This window comes from Pyxicephalus adspersus, unplaced genomic scaffold, assembly GCF_032062135.1.
Source record: "Pyxicephalus adspersus unplaced genomic scaffold, UCB_Pads_2.0 Sca816, whole genome shotgun sequence".
In the NCBI taxonomy this organism is placed as follows: domain Eukaryota; kingdom Metazoa; phylum Chordata; class Amphibia; order Anura; family Pyxicephalidae; genus Pyxicephalus; species Pyxicephalus adspersus.
Window position 1 is genome coordinate 1 of NW_027317823.1, and position 8,999 is coordinate 8,999.

The 8,999-nt window shown below is 40.5% G+C and overlaps 2 long non-coding RNA genes across 2 annotated transcripts; both read right to left on the reverse strand.

The window, feature by feature from the left end:
• Positions 1 to 78: 78 nt before the first annotated feature.
• On the reverse strand, positions 79 to 4,108 carry LOC140321128 (uncharacterized). Its single transcript, XR_011918833.1, has 3 exons — positions 3,403 to 4,108; positions 1,229 to 1,348; positions 79 to 981 (listed from the first exon to the last, which is right to left on the reverse strand). It is a non-coding gene; the product is annotated as an uncharacterized lncRNA (long non-coding RNA).
• Positions 4,109 to 5,087: 979 nt separating this feature from the next.
• On the reverse strand, positions 5,088 to 8,924 carry LOC140321129 (uncharacterized). The gene is made up of 3 exons (XR_011918834.1): positions 8,214 to 8,924; positions 6,040 to 6,159; positions 5,088 to 5,792 (listed from the first exon to the last, which is right to left on the reverse strand). It is a non-coding gene; the product is annotated as an uncharacterized lncRNA (long non-coding RNA).
• Positions 8,925 to 8,999: the final 75 nt, after the last annotated feature.

Consider the following 8,999-nt stretch of genomic DNA (forward strand, 5'->3'; position numbering starts at 1 on the left):
GGAGGAAGACTTAACTGGAGATCATGAATATTGCACCTTTTATCCAAGCCAAAAAAAGAAATCCAAAAATTAAGGCTATTTTGCTATACATATGCAAACATTTCTTGCGCGGAATTTTTTTTGTGTTGATTCGTAACCTACTGTTTATATGCCATGGGCCACAGTTGAGTAATAGAACCTAAAAATGACACTAGTTTATATATCTATGACATTGCTTTGGTTCCTGAAACTTCACATATTAATTTATTATGTTAATAGAACCTTCTGAACATAAAATACCATCAACGGCCCTTTATTCTATGTTTATATATATTATTTTCAAGTTTGCACCTTTATAGGATCTTACTGTGGTGTAACATTATTTCCAAGGTACAATAAGAAGAATTTGCAAATCGGGACCATGACTCCCCCAAAAAGAAGAATTGTAACAAATATCCCCTGTAATCAGTATTACAATACTTTGGGTGACCCCTGGATTGAAGGACTGTAACCTTGAAGGTTGCTCTGCTGCTCACCTCTATTCAATGCCCATGTACTGAAACACTATACCATCCAGTGGACCCAAATATGAACATATTGAGAAATGTCAAGCTTTTCTCAACTGTGTCCTGAAATTTTTCAAAAGTTTTGATCCTACATGTCCATGTCACTATAAAACCACTTGTATAGCTGTACGGTTCCACAGTTATCTGCCAGCCCTGTGACCGAAGGGACCAATGTCTACCACCATGGTGAAGACTCTATTGTCTACGTTGCTTGTGTGGAGATCCTGAGGTCCACCAGGAGAATTTTTGGGACACGGAACACGTAGCTTTGTTGTGTCCTCCATCTGGCAGTTCAGTACAAGATGATATGGCATTGTAAATGCTCAGCAGGACAGCCAGAAGGACAATGGCAGCAGCTACGATGGAGAGGGCGCTCCAATGGTTCAGTAGCTTGGGATAGAGCATGTGGACGTAGTCGATGCACTCCTCGATTTTACTGGAAGACAATAATAAATATTGCTTTACTCTGTGCACATGATCTGCCCATCATTTCATCCAAATCATTTCATGTCGTAAAAAATGTTTCTGCGTTTTACTTTTCCTAACAATAAGACCCTACACAATAACACCCTAAAATTAATCATCTCAAAAGGCCCCCAAATCCTATCCTTCAACACCTAAACTTGGCTACACAAACCTCCATCTTTCCGGACAAAGTGCTTACATTGCCCCCTTGGACCTACCTGCTCTTCAGCTTCGTGAATTCTTCCTTCTCTTCCTCTTCATATTCAGTTGGACTTTCATTTATCTTTTCCTCTTCCTCCTCCTTAAATTCTTGAACTTTCTTCAGACCTTCTTGAAACCTTGGAAAAAGAAAATTACCATCATATAGAGGTTACTTTAGATTAGTTAAGCTAGGGTTGGGTAAGTCCCTTCCAATAGGGTATGCTAGAGTTGGGTAAATGGGGTTAAGGATGGCTGTTTGGTTAAGGTATGTTTATTTCCCTAGTGGTTGAACTTGATGGACTTATGTCTTTTTTTCAATCCTACTAACTATGTAACTAGGGTAAGCTGGGGTTGGGTAAGCACTTGTCCCTAGGGTTAGCTAGGGCTGAGTAAGCTCTTTGCTATTAGAGTAAGCTAGAGTTGGGTGAATGGGGTTAGGGCAGGATGTTCCTGAGCATCTAAACCACCTGCCAGCCATCCATGTAAACAAACGATTGCTCTCCGTTTCTATAGAACTTTATAATTATCTAGAATAGAAATTCAAACGGGAAGCTGCCTAACTTATCTGGTTTGGAAGAGAACCAAAATTGATGGCATCAGTTAAAAGGACAGTGTGGAAAATTATTGCTAGTTCTGATGTAGTCATGATGTGCTAATGCATGATTACATGGGCATGATCTCATTCACTTGGTGGTATAAGCACTTGGGGTAAGCACTTCCCTTTAGTGAACTAGGGTTGGGTAAGCACTTGACATTAGATAAACTAGTCCAAGGTCTGTGTCTGTGCCTCTGGGGAAAGCTAGGGTTCGGTAAGTATTTTGTTGCTTTAGGCAGCTAGGGTTGGGAAAGCACTTGCCATCAGGGTAAGTTAGGGTTGGGTATATGCTTGTCACTAGGACTAGCTAGTGTTGGGTAAGCACTTGCCACTAGGGCGTGCTAAGGTTGGCTATGCACTTGCCACTAGGGCTAGCTTAGGTTGGCTAAGCTCTTGCCACTAGGGCTAGCTAAGTTTGGCTAAGCACTTGCCATTAGGGCTAGCTAGGGTTGCATAAGCACTTGCCACTAGTGTAAGCTGAGGTTGGGTAAGCAACTGCCACTAGGGCTAGCTAGGGTAAGGTAAGCACTTGAACTAGGGTTAGCTAAGGTTGGGTGAACACTTGCCACTCGGATGAGCTGAGGTTGGGTAAGCACTTGTCACTAAGGTAAACTATGGCTGGGTATGTGCTTACCACTAAGGCTGACTGGGGTTGTATGGGAGCTATGCTGCTAGCATAATCTAGGGTTGGTTAAGAACTTGCCAATAAAGTAAGCTGAAGTTGGTTCAGCACTCAAAAATTGTACTAGATAGGGTTGGGTAAGCACTTGCCACTAGGGCTAGCTAGATTTGGGTGAACACTTGCCACTGGGGCTAGATAGGGTTAAGGCTGGCTGTTAGTAACCATCTAAACCACCTGCCAGACACTTATTCTCCATTTCCACAAAACATTATAATTATCTAAAATGGAAAGTCAAAAGGGAAGTTGATTAACTTATCTTGTTTGGATGAGAACAAAACTCCATGGCAGCACTTAAAAGGACAGTGTGGAATATTAGTAAATATCATCATGGATTTGGCATTGTGTTTACTCACTTGAAGAAGAAAAGAAAAAACAATGGTGCAGGAAGGAAATCAGACCGCTAACAGTGGAACAGATAGCAAAGTAACTAAGTGGTTAACATTTTTGTATTTTAGCACTGGGTTACCGCGTTCCATTCCCAAGAACAAGAGTACCATGGAGATTTCACGATATTCCGATGTTTGCATGCATTTTCCTCCAACTACCCAAACACATATGGACAGATTGTTCCACCTGTGTGCATGGCTGTGGTGAGGTTATATATAATTAGATAAAACTTGGAGGTAAAACCTCTAAATTTAATCTAACTGGTATCTGGGAGATGTCAGGACAACATAAGTGCTGCTTTATTTAAAGCTATGTGTAGTCTGTGCCATGCTCGTGCCTGCTCAGACCAGGACTGAGAAATACAAACAAGGCATCTGCTTCTAATATGTGTTTAAACACTGCAAGATGAATAGGGGTCCGAATACTGCACTGCACTCATGTAATCACTGGAGAAATGTATGACAGACTGCTGGTAGAAGACAACCCTTCCATAAATCTATACGCCCAGCAATAAAATAATCACTTACCCTTTATTATAAGCATCTTCTTCAATCTTGGCTTTTATCTCAGCACTGATCTCCTCACTTGGTACCAGCGCCGGTGCTCGTCCCTCACATCCATCAATTTCTGCACCAGACCTTGCACTGGAATAACAAATAAGACTATAAAATTCATAATTTACTAGAACCGTTCACACTATTTGATACACTGGATACTTCAGGAGCCTTTGCATACATGGGGGGATCAGATAATATTTATAAAGTTGACAATTTTGCTGCAGGGCTGAAGTTGCATTATACTTTGTTGCATAAAAAGAGATGCATTTCCAGGAAAGCCTAACTCCATTTTTCTGGAACGGCAAGGGGAACCTTATACAGTCTTAGTTTAAAGCCCAGCTCCAGCTAAAAAAAAGTTCTTATTACTGTCCATGGTTCTCAATGGGGAAATTCACACTTTAATCCAGGTGACAGATCAGGAAGCCATGCATTTACTAAAGTGGGGAAACCACCGAACCATTGTAAGGATTTTCCTCCCCTTAGTATCTTGTGTTATGGTGACATCCAAAGCCTTACATCTTTTTGTCATGGTGTCAATAGGACAGGAAACAAAATCCTAAAAAGATAACAGACAGCAATAGAACTTGGCTCCTATCAACTCCAAAGAAAACTAAAACTGCATATGGATGCTAGATTTCAATTGGCAAAAACCAATGTTAGTGATCATCTTCTGCACGTATCAAGCATTTTTATAGCTGTTTTCTGACACCTATCAGGCTGGATCAATAGATTACAATCTCCTAGATTGTAAGCTCTTGAGGGAAGGGTCCTCTCCTCCTCCTGTATCACGGTCTATAATTTGCAACCCCTATTTATTGTACAGCGGTGTGTAATATATTGGCGCTATATAAATCCTGTTTCTTAATAATAATAATAATAATAATAATAATAATAATATTCAATAAATGGTGTGCACAAATGGCTGCTGTTGGGAAGGTGCAGTGTGGCCCCTCCTGCATGTGCTCCTCTCTCCATAAAACACAACAGTGCCTTCTATACAGAGAAATTATTTATTCAAATACTAAGTGTCTGCATGGGGCAGAAGGTTTAATATAAAGGTAAGCAGCACATGTGCTGTAGTCTGCCCAAGGTGTTTACCACCAAGCCGTGCTATTGCCAATTCTATACATAACCAAAAAAAAAAAGCTTTCTCGGGAACATGAGAAAGGGTGGGGATGCCCAAAACAGTTGCTCCATTGGGTCAAGGATTGAAAACATTTGCCAAATAATAGGAAATGATTTTAGGAAATCTATTTCAGGATTGCTTCTTCGTTCTTGGAGAGTTTTAACATATCAGACCCATTGCACCACAATTGTACCATTTTCACTGGTAAAAGAAATTCAGAAAATTGGAGTGAAGTGTACTTAGTGTCCTATTTTTTCGGATTTCTGTAGATACTATATATATATATATATATATATATATATATATATATATATATAACAAAAATACGAAAAAATAGGACACTAAGGACACTACACTCCAATTTGAATTTTTTTTGTGTTGATTCGTAACCTACTGTTTATATGCCATGGGCCACAGTTGAGTAATAGAACCTAAAAATGACACTAGTTTATATATCTATGACATTGCTTTGGTTCCTGAAACTTCACATATTAATTTATTATGTTAATAGAACCTTCTGAACATAAAATACCATCAACGGCCCTTTATTCTATGTTTATATATATTATTTTCAAGTTTGCACCTTTATAGGAGCTTACTGTGGTGTAACATTATTTCCAAGGTACAATAAGAAGAATTTGCAAATCGGGATCATGACTCCCCCAAAAAGAAGAATTGTAACAAATATCCCCTGTAATCAGTATTACAATACTTTGGGTGACCCCTGGATTGAAGGACTGTAACCTTGAAGGTTGCTCTGCTGCTCACCTCTATTCAATGCCCATGTACTGAAACACTATACCATCCAGTGGACCCAAATATGAACATATTGAGAAATGTCAAGCTTTTCTCAACTGTGTCCTGAAATTTTTCAAAAGTTTTGATCCTACATGTCCATGTCACTATAAAACCACTTGTATAGCTGTACGGTTCCACAGTTATCTGCCAGCCCTGTGACCGAAGGGACCAATGTCTACCACCATGGTGAAGACTCTATTGTCTACGTTGCTTGTGTGGAGATCCTGAGGTCCACCAGGAGAATTTTTGGGACACGGAACACGTAGCTTTGTTGTGTCCTCCATCTGGCAGTTCAGTACAAGATGATATGGCATTGTAAATGCTCAGCAGGACAGCCAGAAGGACAATGGCAGCAGCTACGATGGAGAGGGCGCTCCAATGGTTCAGTAGCTTGGGATAGAGCATGTGGACGTAGTCGATGCACTCCTCGATTTTACTGGAAGACAATAATAAATATTGCTTTACTCTGTGCACATGATCTGCCCATCATTTCATCCAAATCATTTCATGTCGTAAAAAATGTTTCTGCGTTTTACTTTTCCTAACAATAAGACCCTACACAATAACACCCTAAAATTAATCATCTCAAAAGGCCCCCAAATCCTATCCTTCAACACCTAAACTTGGCTACACAAACCTCCATCTTTCCGGACAAAGTGCTTACATTGCCCCCTTGGACCTACCTGCTCTTCAGCTTCGTGAATTCTTCCTTCTTTTCCTCTTCATATTCAGTTGGACTTTCATTTATCTTTTCCTCTTCCTCCTCCTTAAATTCTTGAACTTTCTTCAGACCTTCTTGAAACCTTGGAAAAAGAAAATTACCATCATATAGAGGTTACTTTAGATTAGTTAAGCTAGGGTTGGGTAAGTCCCTTCCAATAGGGTATGCTAGAGTTGGGTAAATGGGGTTAAGGATGGCTGTTTGGTTAAGGTATGTTTATTTCCCTAGTGGTTGAACTTGATGGACTTATGTCTTTTTTTCAATCCTACTAACTATGTAACTAGGGTAAGCTGGGGTTGGGTAAGCACTTGTCCCTAGGGTTAGCTAGGGCTGAGTAAGCTCTTTGCTATTAGAGTAAGCTAGAGTTGGGTGAATGGGGTTAGGGCAGGATGTTCCTGAGCATCTAAACCACCTGCCAGCCATCCATGTAAACAAACGATTGCTCTCCGTTTCTATAGAACTTTATAATTATCTAGAATAGAAATTCAAACGGGAAGCTGCCTAACTTATCTGGTTTGGAAGAGAACCAAAATTGATGGCATCAGTTAAAAGGACAGTGTGGAAAATTATTGCTAGTTCTGATGTAGTCATGATGTGCTAATGCATGATTACATGGGCATGATCTCATTCACTTGGTGGTATAAGCACTTGGGGTAAGCACTTCCCTTTAGTGAACTAGGGTTGGGTAAGCACTTGACATTAGATAAACTAGTCCAAGGTCTGTGTCTGTGCCTCTGGGGAAAGCTAGGGTTCGGTAAGTATTTTGTTGCTTTAGGCAGCTAGGGTTGGGAAAGCACTTGCCATCAGGGTAAGTTAGGGTTGGGTATATGCTTGTCACTAGGACTAGCTAGTGTTGGGTAAGCACTTGCCACTAGGGCGTGCTAAGGTTGGCTATGCACTTGCCACTAGGGCTAGCTTAGGTTGGCTAAGCTCTTGCCACTAGGGCTAGCTAAGTTTGGCTAAGCACTTGCCATTAGGGCTAGCTAGGGTTGCATAAGCACTTGCCACTAGTGTAAGCTGAGGTTGGGTAAGCAACTGCCACTAGGGCTAGCTAGGGTAAGGTAAGCACTTGAACTAGGGTTAGCTAAGGTTGGGTGAACACTTGCCACTCGGATGAGCTGAGGTTGGGTAAGCACTTGTCACTAAGGTAAACTATGGCTGGGTATGTGCTTACCACTAAGGCTGACTGGGGTTGTATGGGAGCTATGCTGCTAGCATAATCTAGGGTTGGTTAAGAACTTGCCAATAAAGTAAGCTGAAGTTGGTTCAGCACTCAAAAATTGTACTAGATAGGGTTGGGTAAGCACTTGCCACTAGGGCTAGCTAGATTTGGGTGAACACTTGCCACTGGGGCTAGATAGGGTTAAGGCTGGCTGTTAGTAACCATCTAAACCACCTGCCAGACACTTATTCTCCATTTCCACAAAACATTATAATTATCTAAAATGGAAAGTCAAAAGGGAAGTTGATTAACTTATCTTGTTTGGATGAGAACAAAACTCCATGGCAGCACTTAAAAGGACAGTGTGGAATATTAGTAAATATCATCATGGATTTGGCATTGTGTTTACTCACTTGAAGAAGAAAAGAAAAAACAATGGTGCAGGAAGGAAATCAGACCGCTAACAGTGGAACAGATAGCAAAGTAACTAAGTGGTTAACATTTTTGTATTTTAGCACTGGGTTACCGCGTTCCATTCCCAAGAACAAGAGTACCATGGAGATTTCACGATATTCCGATGTTTGCATGCATTTTCCTCCAACTACCCAAACACATATGGACAGATTGTTCCACCTGTGTGCATGGCTGTGGTGAGGTTATATATAATTAGATAAAACTTGGAGGTAAAACCTCTAAATTTAATCTAACTGGTATCTGGGAGATGTCAGGACAACATAAGTGCTGCTTTATTTAAAGCTATGTGTAGTCTGTGCCATGCTCGTGCCTGCTCAGACCAGGACTGAGAAATACAAACAAGGCATCTGCTTCTAATATGTGTTTAAACACTGCAAGATGAATAGGGGTCCGAATACTGCACTGCACTCATGTAATCACTGGAGAAATGTATGACAGACTGCTGGTAGAAGACAACCCTTCCATAAATCTATACGCCCAGCAATAAAATAATCACTTACCCTTTATTATAAGCATCTTCTTCAATCTTGGCTTTTATCTCAGCACTGATCTCCTCACTTGGTACCAGCGCCGGTGCTCGTCCCTCACATCCATCAATTTCTGCACCAGACCTTGCACTGGAATAACAAATAAGACTATAAAATTCATAATTTACTAGAACCGTTCACACTATTTGATACACTGGATACTTCAGGAGCCTTTGCATACATGGGGGGATCAGATAATATTTATAAAGTTGACAATTTTGCTGCAGGGCTGAAGTTGCATTATACTTTGTTGCATAAAAAGAGATGCATTTCCAGGAAAGCCTAACTCCATTTTTCTGGAACGGCAAGGGGAACCTTATACAGTCTTAGTTTAAAGCCCAGCTCCAGCTAAAAAAAAGTTCTTATTACTGTCCATGGTTCTCAATGGGGAAATTCACACTTTAATCCAGGTGACAGATCAGGAAGCCATGCATTTACTAAAGTGGGGAAACCACCGAACCATTGTAAGGATTTTCCTCCCCTTAGTATCTTGTGTTATGGTGACATCCAAAGCCTTACATCTTTTTGTCATGGTGTCAATAGGACAGGAAACAAAATCCTAAAAAGATAACAGACAGCAATAGAACTTGGCTCCTATCAACTCCAAAGAAAACTAAAACTGCATATGGATGCTAGATTTCAATTGGCAAAAACCAATGTTAGTGATCATCTTCTGCACGTATCAAGCATTTTTATAGCTGTTTTCTGACACCTATCAGGCTGGATCAATAGATTACAATCTCCTAGATTGTAAGCTCT